This window comes from Diceros bicornis, chromosome 25, assembly GCF_020826845.1.
Source record: "Diceros bicornis minor isolate mBicDic1 chromosome 25, mDicBic1.mat.cur, whole genome shotgun sequence".
Classification (NCBI taxonomy): Eukaryota; Metazoa; Chordata; class Mammalia; order Perissodactyla; family Rhinocerotidae; genus Diceros; species Diceros bicornis.
Window position 1 is genome coordinate 44,091,496 of NC_080764.1, and position 9,661 is coordinate 44,101,156.

At 40.2% G+C, this 9,661-nt stretch overlaps 1 pseudogene; it reads left to right on the forward strand.

The window, feature by feature from the left end:
- The first annotated feature begins 5,031 nt into the window (after positions 1–5,031).
- On the forward strand, positions 5,032–9,306 carry LOC131421903 (cyclin-G2-like; annotated as a pseudogene).
- The last annotated feature ends 355 nt before the right edge of the window (positions 9,307–9,661 follow it).

Consider the following 9,661-nt stretch of genomic DNA (forward strand, 5'->3'; position numbering starts at 1 on the left):
AAGTTTAGAGAATTCACTATTTTTTTTTCTTGAAATTTAAGGTTTTTATTAAGACATATCACAGTATTGACTTCAGCTTGTTCATTTGATACCAGACGTATTTTTTAATTTTTCCATTTCTCATCTTTATTATTTTTAATTTCAGAATTTTTATAATGGTGATGATCAATTTTCCTCTATTATTCAGGTGTTTTCTTTGTATTTTAAGGTTAGATTTCAATGGTGTAATATCCATATGTATATTCTCTTATAGTAAATTTTTGCTTCTTGACTCTCTATCTTCTGTTTCATAAAGGGCATGTTTATGTGTCATTCTATCGTTTTCTTTACTAAAGACCTTTCTTTCTCAGTGGAGTCAGGTTAGCGTTTCCCTGTTTTCTTCTGTTACCTTGCAAGCTGCCCTCTCCCATCCTCAAGTGAGGACCCACCAGTTGCGTCTTCTGAGCCAGCTTTCCTTCAGAACTCAGTAATGTTATTTTTTATAAAAACGGAACAAAAGAATATGTGTATGTGTATATACATGCACACACAATAGAAACATTGATTTTGTACAGTCTCTGTTTCAGTATAATTTTCCAATTAAAATACTGAATTCTAGTTTCTTCATTAAGAGTCTCACTGGTGTTCCTTATGGTTGGCTAATTCTGAAGCTGTTACATTAGATAAACACTAATCTTAATTGAACGTATTTACCCTAATGGCTTTTTACCCTTAAGCAAGCCCATCATTTTTCTCGTTTGTTCTTTTCTTCCACAAATATATACTGAGTACTTACTAGATGTCAAGCATCATGCCAGGCACTGAGAGTACGCAAACACGAACCACGTAGTCACTACACGCATGTGACTATTTGTCTAATGTGGGGAACAGTCATGTTATAAAAATATAAGGTAATTATCAAATATCAGGAACTATGGAAGCCCCAGCAGTGTGATGGTGGTGGCTGATCAGAGAAAACTGCCTTGAAGTTGAAGCCAGAGATGCTTCTTAAAGGACAAGGAGGAGTTAGCTAGTGAATATCAGGAATAGAGGTGGGAGAAGAGAGGAGGAGAAAGGCCTTCTAGACAGGCCCAGCGCAAGCGAATGCACAGAAGTGAACCACAATGTAGTATGTGCTGTGTGTGTGTGAATGCACGCACATGCATGCTTGTGCACAGTTCAGTTTCTGCTGGAATTTGACTAGTCGCATAAGGAGTGGCAGACTCCTAGAGGGATCGGTAGGCGCGGGTCTAGGAGGGCCTTGTGTGCCACATAAAGGGACTTGGATTTTATGCCGGAGGTGAGTGGCTCTTAATCTTTTGATAATTTTCCACTTTGAGAATCTATTGACAGCACTGGAACTTCTCCAGAACAATGAGGAGAGACTTGAGCATGTTCATAGATTGAAGGGCTTCCACTCAAGATGGTTCATATCCTTTGCCCCAAACGCAAACAAATGACAAGACATTAAATTAAATTAACTATTGGCCATAAAACGTTATTTTGTGTGTGTGTTTAAAATAAAGGATAAAATGAAAACTCTAAACAACAACAATGACTTTGTGTGGGAAGGGATTGTGTGGGAAGGAATGGTATGATTGGTTGGGGGTAGAGGTAGAAATATTGTTAAATTTTGTTAAAAATTATAGTTAAGTATTCAAGTCAAAATTTTAGTGGAAACTACCAAAAAGAATGAGTATGCAATCTACAGTTTTGAAATCATCCTACAAAAAAGGAAACATAAAAATCTTCATCAAATGGAAGATAGGAAAGGAATCTAAGTAAAACTGGTTAAACAGAAACCATAAAATAGGACTGTAGTAAAATCCTATTAAATCAGTAACCATAATAAATACAATTGGGCTAATTTCACCAGGCAGATTTTGTCATATTGGATAAAAAGAATAAATATTTTAGCCACACGTTACTTATATAAGGGACACCCAAATTAAATAATTAATTACCTAAATTAAAACCATACAGCAATGGATGAGGAAATATACACCATTCAAAATATGACCAAAATAAAGTTGATGTAGCTAATTAATATCAGACAAAACCGAATGTAAGGCAAAAAGCATTTATGAGGATAAAGCAAGGGTACTACTTAAGCATAATAAGAATACGAATGTAAAAGGGTAGGCAATTAAAAAATGGAGGTAGTGATGGAATGGTAGGTAGTTTGGGACAGGATGGGGTCAAGTACACACATAGATGAACTTGAACTCTTTGGAGAAAGAGTGGAGATGGTTGAGAATGGATATAACCTAATTGTTGGCAGGCCTCTCCCATCTGTGGTTAGAGAAATGGGGGGGGGTGCATTTTCACTTATGTCCAGGGGCTGTTAGCACCGACCTTTTCAAAAAGCATTAATCTCACTTTGAGGCTTTCCCAAGTTATCCTGTGAGTCATGAAAGTGGTATTTCAAAGGCTCCCAAAACCCATTCTACCAGCTGCATTAACTGTGCTTGTGGTAAGCTGTTCAGGGATGAGGTTCTAATCTTAGAACTGGATCAGTGACCTACTTCCAGGACCGTGTGGTTCACGTTTTTCTTTACGGGTTTGCTGAAGGCAAAAATAGGAACTGCCACTACACAATAAGCAGGAGGAGGCTGCTCACTCGACGCAAGTTTACTCCACTTATTTTGACAAAACTACAGAACATGAGCCAAGATGGTTCCTGCCAGTGGAGGTTCGTGAGGCTTTCCTCTCCTTCATTCTACACCTCCTTCTTCTTGCCATGTAAGGGTTGTCAGGGGTCTAGACCCCCTCTACAAAAGGCAGCCATGGAAGGGAGGTAAGAGGCTGATGAGCACATATTAAGGTGGCAAATGAATGTTAGGTCAGATTTACATCTGGGGGAAACTGAAAGCCTATTACTTAAAATGACTCCTACGTATGTACTGATTGAACAGTACAAGCATGAGATGGGAGCTCTTCTCCAAATGCTAGCAAGCATAGTGTGGGGCTGAAGTCACCTATGGGGCAGATTTCAGGCATCAGGGTAAATCCAGGTTGGCTTCTGCCATTTGCTACATTGTTTCAATCCACATGATAGATGGTAGTGTCCTGGTCTATGATGATATCGCTGGATTAGGATGATAGCTGCTAGGGGCTTCAAATTCTGATTATACTTTGAAGGTAGAGCCAAAAGGGTATTCTAATGCTATATTTGATATATGGCATTACTTATTGCCCCCAAACCATATGTTCATCTATGATGTTACCCAATGTTTTAGAAACATTGACTATTAAATGTCAGCTAACTATTGGGCTCTTGTTACTGAACCAGGTTCGTTTTGCCCACTGCACCATCATGCCTATCACCAAGACAACGAGTTTGCAGCAGAGAAAGGATTTAATTTGCATGGCAGTCAAGCGAGGAAATGGGAGAACCAATCTTAAATCTGTCTCCCTGAAAAGTGGGGATTAGGGATATTGATGGGATAAAGGTGTGTGGTGGTCTGAAGTGTGGAGAGGATAGATGATTGGAGGTAAGGAGAAGTGAGGTAATTGATGATCTGCGCAAGCGTAGTCAAGCTTCATGGCTCTTCATAGGATGCATGTTCACAAAAAGGTGGCGTTACCACAATCTGAGGGTGGAATTTTCAGCTCCTTGATGTCAAAGTGTCACCTACTGGTCATCTACGCAAGCCCAGTTGATGAGTTGGTGGTCTTAACCAGCCTGAACTGGACAAAAAGTCAACTCTTAGTTCCTGAAAAACTTAAGCACCTCACCTGTTACCATGGTGACCCAAGCATCAGAGATGTTATCTATAGGGTGGGCTTTGGTAATGCATTATCTAACTACTTTTGCAAACAGACAGCTAACTAGGTATAGTTAAAGCAAGTTGACCCCCAGTTTCACTCTTCCAGTTAAACTTGGCAGATTGACCATCCTTGTCCATCAGCTCTCTCTCCAAAAACCTTGTTAAAATATCAATGAAGAATAAAAAAAATTATTAACCACAAAGACAAACAGAACATAAGACACAACAGTAGATGAAAGATTTCAAAAAATATTTAGACACAAACCGACGGAGGAAATTTAAGGGACTTAGCAGACTAGAATAGGAATCCAAATGACTGCAGGAGGTGGGGTACCTATAAGAACTGATCTAATTTGCCTTGCAGAATGCCTAGAACATGGGATGAGGTGTGATTGGTGACGTAATTGGTTGAAAATCTATATATCAATTGGTTGAACTTCCCTGGTCCCCTGCACTTCCCTGAGTAGTCAGGAAACCACCCCACCCACATCCATGTAGGTAGCAGCAGGCTTAATCTGGAGAAACTGAGCCAAGGAACCTCTGGGTTCAGAGAAAACAGGCAGAAGATAAGGTAGGGGTGCATGTAGGAGCTAAGAATAGTAGGACTATGCAAAAATCTACATATTGAAAAGCAGGCTGCTTCTCCTGCCTTGCTCCTAGAATCCTACCCGTTAGAGCAGGTTTATACCCTCCACCCACCAACACACCAATGCACTCCTTCTAGTCAGCTTCTCGTTTTTACATGTGAAAGAACAGCCAACAATCATTAGACATTTGAGGAAAGACAACTTAGGAGACAGAGACAGAAACAAACAGGAAAAAATTGAACAAAACCGAAGACTATCAATAGAAAAGAAGAAAAAAAGAAAAGTCATAGTTGATATCAAGTATATAAGAAAAGATAATCTGCCTATGAAATAAAAACAGGGTCCTATGAAAAAAGAAAAATTAGAGAACAACTTTTAACTCTGGAAATTAAAAATATGATGAACAAGAAGAGGTTTGTTTCAGAGGCCAGCCCGGTGGCGCAAGCAGTTAAGTGCACGCAGCAGCCCGGGGTTCGCAGGTTCGGATCCCGGGCGCACACAAATGCACCACTTGTTAAGCCATGCTGTGGCAGCGTCCCATATAAAGTAGAGGAAGATGGCCACTGATGTTAGCCCAGGGCCAATCTTCCTCAGGAAAAAAGGGGAGGATTGGCGTCAGATGTTAGCTCAGGGCTAGTCCTCCTCACACACACACACAAAAAAGAGGTTCATTTCAGTGTCTGTCGTGACATGGCATGGCCCAGGAGCTGTTGGGAGACCAGCAGTCTGCAGGAGGAGGTGCTGCCAGTGGGAGGGGGCCTGGGCAGTGGCAAGAAGCTGGGGCTGTAAGGCTGAGGAGGAGACGGCAGTGGCAGTGGCCTTTTGGGGGCACTGCTGACCCAGGAAAGAGTCCACTGTGTTCCTCTGTGCTCAGCCCTCTCTAGGTCAGCGCTACATCTCCCACCTAGAGCAGGATCTGGGGGCATAGGTCCAGCTATCTGAGCCGCTGAAACTCTACCTGCAATAGGAACAGAAATTCCAACCACAAGAGAAAAGGGCCAAGCTTGATGAAGGCCACCCTTGAGAACAGTAACATTTTGTGTTGAAGACAGAGAAATGTCAAGATCTAAAGGATTTAACCAACTTTTTTTGGATCTTGCACATAAATTTTTATCCTGGCTGCCAATATTTTGGACAGATCCTTGGCTTTTATAAAGGTGAAACCTAAAATTTGTCTTGCATTGGAGTCTGTTGTTTCTGCTGGCTGCCAGAATAGTTGAAGAAGAATGCAGTGTTTCATCCACTCATGAAGTAATCCAGCTTAGTCCATGTAAATGCACTGCTTCTCACAGAAAACGAAGGGAAAAAAATAATTTTGGAAAAAGTTCAGAACTACGAAATGGAACATACTCTTGTCTTAAACTTTTTTCCACTCATGTAAGACTATTACACTGCTTCATATTTCAAAAGGAAAGAAATATTGAGCCTGGATAAACTGGAAGCTCAGCTGAAAGCTTGCAATTTGCTACCAGTCTTTTCAAAAGCAAAGCCATCCGTATTAGCTTTGTGCCTCCTCAGTCTGGAAGTAGAAACATTCATTAAATTATTCATTAAATTATTGCAAATTCTTCTGCTTGTAATAAAGCATTCAAAGATTAATGACACTGAGTTCTTTTACTGGAGGGACATAGTTTCTGAATGATAGCTGAATATTTTCTCTTGAATGTTGCAAGAAGTTAATTTGGATTGTTTCTAGGTGCAGAGCTCAGACCGTCCAAGACAGTAACTATGGTGTTCCTGAGTGTCAACACCACCAGCAGAGAGCTGTCTCTATGAAAGTGAGGACTCTGAAAATGTGAGTTTTAGAGAATGAAGTCGCAGCAGCTCTCTTTCCATCACAGTGATAAAAAATGTGCTGCCTTGGGGCTGGTCCCGAGGCTTAGCAGTTAAGTGGCCGCGCTCCACTACTGGCGGCTGGGGTTCGGATCCTGGGTGCACACCCATGCACCACTTCTCCGGCCATGCTGAGGCCGCGTCCCACATACAGCAACTAGAAAGATGTGCAACTATGACATACAACTATCTACTGGGGCTTTGGGGGAAAAAAGGAGGAGGATTGGCAATAGATGTTAGCTCAGAGCCGGTCTTCCTCAGCAAAAAGAGGAGGATTAGCATGGATGTTAGCTCAGGGCTGATCTTCCTCACACACACGCACACACACACACACACAAATGCACTGCCTTTTTCAACTTGAAAGTGGCACAGTCTCTGTACTTTCCACTTTATAAATTTCATTGTACTGTGTCAGAATTTAAAGTAGGTCTATGGTTTAGAAACAACAAATGGGGAGTAGGTAGGTTTTTGTCCAGCCCCCATCTAGGCAGGAATACATAGACTGGAACACCTGTTGTCTACAATTATTCAGACCAGAGCTGGTCTATTTTCATATTCTAAGCTACCAAATTGGTTAGGGCCTCTCAAATGATTGAAAATAATTTAAATATAGGTACTTTGTTTTTCTCTTTGAATAAAAATAATCTTGAGCTACTTGTTCATATGGATAATAGATTTTGTGGGTAAGGATGTAGGAAGTTGAAGGAGAGAGCCTTTGCTTTCTTGATGAAGTGTGAAGTAGGAGACTTTGAAATCTGCTGAGAATACGAGAGTAGAGTCTGAGTGGAGAGGAGTTTTGGGGAGAGTGGTGCGGGTTCTGAATGGGTTTTGAGGGGAATATTGGAGGGAACAAAATCAAGGACAAGGAAGAGTACTGAGGTCGATGCGGAGGTCCTAGCCAAAGTTGGAAACCATGACTTTATAGTAGTGCAAAATCAAAGAATTAGGCGCTTTTTATCCAGTATTCTCAACTTCCAAAATGTAGAAACAAAAATGTTAACTGTTACTCCTCAAGGGTTTGGGTTTTGCAAATGCCGGTGATGTTGAACTTCAGACGAACAACCTTGCAGAGTCCAAGCTCAGTAAGGAAGGAAGGTAGCCTGGGGTGGAACTGATAAACTCAAAGAAAATGGGGAATCCAGGGACTGGAGGGTTTGTCAATATCATGCAGATCTGGTAGGAAGGATAGCATGAGAGAGGCGAAAAAACAAGAATTTGTTTACAAAGAATGGAATATGGAACTTTGAGGTTTCTGGGTGACCTGTTAAAGGTATGTCTCTTGGAGGAGAGCTGTAGTGCAGAGGAGGAAAAGGTAAGGTGAAAGACGTATAGGGAATTTGAAATTAGGATGTGATCATCTGTCTACATGAACACTGAAATCTTCTAGAATTGTGGCAAAAGTATAAAAGAAGGAGACTGTGAGCCAGGTCTGAAAGTCGACACTGAATAAAGTGAGCTTAACAAGGATGATATGAGATAAATAGCTTTAAATGAGGATGGACTTTTATAGGCAGACGGAGGAGTAAAGCTCAGGAAGCAGGTTAGGGATGAGGGGAATGTCACCTCGACTACCTCTCAACATCCACACTTTCTTGTGCATATGGGGAAAAGAATAGCTTCCGTAGAGAGGCTTTTCAGATGCTGCAAGTCATAATTCATCAAAGCCTATCTTCCTGGATCATCAATTTCCATGCTTGGTAAACAATTTCATACATCTTAGATTAACATTTTGAAGTAGGATGCAAAATTTATGTATATGTTAATGATAAAACAGCAAATGTCAAAGAAAATTTACACTTATGAAAGGTTGCTTTGGGCTAGTCCTCTGGCTCCTATGGAAGACTGTCTTTCCACTCTCAAATGTGTGGAAAAACTTTTTAAAATTATCTAGGAGGTAAGGGGAGGTGAAGAGGTCTTGAAAGAAAGGTTAAGAGCACAGGGCAGTTCATTTTCCACAGAAAAGAATCTTGCATGGCAAAGGATATGGTAGAGGTTTAGGGTGTTCAACAGAAAGATCAGGAAAAGAAGTCTGAAAGCAGTAGTGGTGTCGGGGCCCCAGAGAAGAAGAGAGGAGAAAGTGTGGGATGTTTAAATTTTTCAGTGATTAAGAAAAACAGGAATGAAGATTGTTCCCTGGTGATTTCCCTCAGGTATTTTCTATTCTAAATTTTGCACACATCATTTTTGTGCAGAAAGTACTGTACCCTTCCTGTCCCGGGGAGGCGGTAAGGACTATATGTGAGGAGATTTTCGGCAAGTATCAAGAGTTCTGATAAATCTAGGGCTTTTTCACGGTGTTAGAAGATGTGAGGAATCATTAATTTGAGTCCCTCAATCATAACCCTCCATGTATCTTATAATTAATTCAAATGGTGACAAGATGACTCACTTTAGTTCAGTAACTCTTTCCTGCAGACAACCAATGAAGACCCCAAAACAGGGTTTTACTTTTTCCTCTATTTATTTTTTCTCTATGATGCTTGTCTCTTCAACCTCTTTATGACAGTAAATACATGCAAACTGCTAAATAGCATTGAGTTCCTCAGAGAACCTAACTTTTAAGGCCCCAAATATCAAATGTTTTCGTCTTCCATGCACAGTGTCTTTAATTCTGGGGTTTTTTTGTTGGAAACACTTACTTTTATCAACAATTACACAACATTGGTTATTTCCCACACTATACAGGCTGCTTCTTCCTTGTGAGAGATTTCTAAAAATGCATCAAAGACCTACTTCAGAACCCTTGAAGCTCTTTTCCTCTGTTGCCAAAATGATTCCGTTATTTTGAAATTATATAGCACTTTTCACCTAGAAAGCTTTGTGAAGAAATACTTCCTTCTTCAAATGTTATTGGATATTGAATTATAGTCCCTGTTTTCCCTGTCAGTGAAAGTGATCACATTATCTTCAGATAAACTAATTTCATGATTTATTAATGATCATATGGTGGTAATTTGACCTGGTATGGCTATGACTGGTGAAATAACACAAAGTTTTCATGAAAAATTCTGCAATTTAAAGAATTACATTTTTGATCTAGCCTGAAAGAGCTGCAGTCTTTTCCAGAAGGAACTGAAGGCAAGCCAGATGAAAAAGATTGGGAGTTTGGAGCAATTGACAAAGAGAACTGTTTCTAAAAAGGGAGACAGTGGCCTTAGGAAAGGAGACTTGCTAAAGGTACTAGGTACAAGCAGGAGATAATACAGTTGCCAAATTGGGTTTTTGCGGATATCAGGATGAGGCTTAACCTGGAATTATTGAGTTTAAGTCTAGCAAGAAAGGACAGAGTAATACCTGAGGCCATTACTGGTGGTTTGCTATCCTGAGGGGGTAATGATAACCCTGGGATGAAGCGCTTAATTTTACTTTTAACAGATACTGTTCTCATCTAGGTACAATAAAGCATCAGCTGACTTCTATTAAACAAAATCTGAACTTATTAAATCACTTAAGCATCAAATGATTTACTGAAATTTTAAAAAGACAACTAAA